The sequence below is a fragment of the Bubalus kerabau genome, chromosome 23 (genome assembly GCF_029407905.1).
Source record: "Bubalus kerabau isolate K-KA32 ecotype Philippines breed swamp buffalo chromosome 23, PCC_UOA_SB_1v2, whole genome shotgun sequence".
Taxonomy (NCBI): domain Eukaryota; kingdom Metazoa; phylum Chordata; class Mammalia; order Artiodactyla; family Bovidae; genus Bubalus; species Bubalus kerabau.
The window spans coordinates 21688090-21690680 of record NC_073646.1 but is presented as its reverse complement, the minus strand read 5'-3'; the positions used below and the strand labels follow the sequence as shown (position 1 = coordinate 21690680).

Genomic DNA, 2591 nt, shown 5'->3' with positions numbered 1-2591 from the left:
ATTTCCCCTCCACTGGCCCAAAGCCCCCATCTGATCACTCAGAGCACGGGCCAGGTAAAAGGCAGCTGGATTCCTTGGCACATATGAATGCCAGGACTTCCTACAGAGTGGGTCTTAGCTGTGGGCAGAGGGAGGGAGCAGCGTGTGGGTTGGCCTCACCATCAAAGTTACAGGGCTGGGACGAAGGAGGAGGCCAGCTGGGTGACTTCTGCCAGCTGTGTTTGTTGGTGTTTCTTCTCTTCCCTGGGAAGCTGGCATTCTGATTTCAAGGACAACATCTGATGCTGGGGGAATAGAGGAGCAGGTGTTCTCAGGAACCAAACCTTGCAAATGAATTAACAGGTGTTGATTGCTGCCAGGCAGAGGTGTGTTATGTGTGGATATTGTTGCCTGCCTTCTTCTCCCTTCAATCTCAGGCTAACACCATGACCTCACCCTCTTCAGCTGGAGCTGCTCTTGAACTCTCCCCATGTATGTACTGTGACAATTTGGGATTTTCCCTTAGGTACACAGCTTTGCTCTTCTTTATCCAGGGCAATGGTTTGTGGCATGATGATGAATATGAGAAAGGAATGGGGAAACACCCACTTCTTGCCTCCCTCTTGAAAACCCCTCACAATTCCCATCACCACCACCTTTGCTAGGAACCACCCCTAGGGAAGGCCCTAGGTCCTAGGAAAGGTCAATGGAGGGATAGAAAAGAACAATAAATCACTGCTACTGCATTGCTCCTCACCCCCCAATTGGGCAATGCACCATTTCTAGTTTTTGTTTCCCCAGTGGGTGCTCTGTTTTTTGTTGACCCAGCTCCTTTGAAATGGATATTCTCCTGCATAGTCTATGCATCACTTTGAAAGAGCATTCTGGTGCCCACTAGCTATTCATAGTCTTATTCTTGAACCACTTTGATCCATGCATTGCACCTTGATTTGTTATGAACTTGAGTCTTCTGGGTATTGAATTTGCTGTATATTCTCCCATTTGTTTCTCTTCTTCTTCTTTCAGATTCATACCAAGTTGGCTTTTCTAAAAAGAAAGAAAAGTTCTTACTTCTCCACCCAAGCTACACTGTCCTGGATTATCAAGGGTAATTCCCATTCCTAGTTCTCCCAAGTAAGCTTTGTCTCACCTTTCCCATTCCAGAAACCCACACCTGCAGGCAGAGCAATTCCTTTCAAAGACTGAGAATTTCTTCTAGAGGAATCCCTGACTTGAACTAGAGGAGAGAAATACGAACTGGGAAGTAAATATTTCCCACTGATGAGAGCCAGACCCACAAGACTCCAGGCCAACACTAAGTCAATAGAACAGCTCACAGAAAGTCTTTGAGCCCTGAGCTGACAGGAAGGGGCCAAAGTGCCAGCCAGCCAATGAACTCCGTTTTAACCAGGCAAAAAGCACCTCTGCTGTCCGTGGTGCTGAATCCGTCTATTTGCCGTTGGGAAACAGGTTCAAGAAACCCACATGAAGGAAATTAAAATTGCCCTGAAACCTAAGCCCCCATCAGGAAGATGAATACCACTAAATTAAGATCTAAGGACTTACCTGGCAGTCCAGTGCTTAAGACACCTTTCTTCCACTGCCAGGGGCATGGGTTCGATCCCTGGGTGGGAAGCTAAGATCCTGCATGTTGCCTGGCCAAAAAATAGAAAGAAAGAAAGAAAAATCTAGTTTAACTGTTGTTATTTAAGGTCATTTGGTTGGGCTTCTGGTCCACTGATCAAGAAGAAAAGAAATAACATTGAACACCTGGACAGGCAATGTGCTTGACACCTTGGGTACATTATTTATCTTAATCTTTAAAATAAACAGCAGGGGTAGGCCTTGTTGTCTTCATTTTACTGATGAGGAACTGTGGGCACAGAGAAGTTGCTCACACTTTGGCTAAGCTCATACAGCTATTAAGTGGTGGAGCCAGGACCCAAGCACAGAGGTGCTTATTCCCAAAGCTGGAACTGATGGCGTTAGACCCTCATGGTCCTAAGGCTAGTGCTGATGGCTCTTTGTTAGGCAGCTGCTGACATTTGGGCAGGTCACCAGATTGCATGTTTTCTCCCTGGGACATGTCAAATTTCAAATCTTCAAGACTCTGAAACCATTTCAAAAACCTTCATTGTTCTCGAAAAAAAAAAAAGAACGTACCACATCCACACAAATGAGCAGGCTTCATTTACTTTCTCATTTATGGGAAGAGGATGTGAATATAAGCAAGACGTTCAAATTAAAATTGACTGTTTCATTTTAATTGACCTTTGATTCCCAGCTCACTATCTCCCTCGTGTCCCCACTCTGGCCCCTTCCATCCCTTGCTGTGCTCTGTGATTCATCAGGGCCTGAGGCTCAGCAGCTGTAATTGCTTTGTAACTTCCTGGAATGTCAAAGCCAAGATGGAAATTTTATGTATCACTCTACCAATTCCATCCTGGCTTTAATAATAAGTTGGCAGAGGGGAAGGCAGATTTACAGCAAGAGAGAAATGTAATCAAATTTGGAGGTGAAATGCAATAAGTACAAATGCTAGTTTTCATTTGGAAGCTTCTTAGATAAATGTGATCTCACCCAGCTCCCCAGCCAAATCTATTGTTTCTTCT

General features: G+C 45.0%; 1 long non-coding RNA gene across 1 annotated transcript; it reads right to left on the bottom strand.

Annotated features, from left to right (window-relative positions):
* Positions 1 to 679: 679 nt before the first annotated feature.
* LOC129637757 (uncharacterized) lies at positions 680 to 2381 on the bottom strand. The gene is made up of 3 exons (XR_008707565.1): positions 2143 to 2381; positions 1546 to 1634; positions 680 to 1026 (listed from the first exon to the last, which is right to left on the bottom strand). It is a non-coding gene; the product is annotated as an uncharacterized LOC129637757 (long non-coding RNA).
* Between the last annotated feature and the right edge of the window lie 210 nt (positions 2382 to 2591).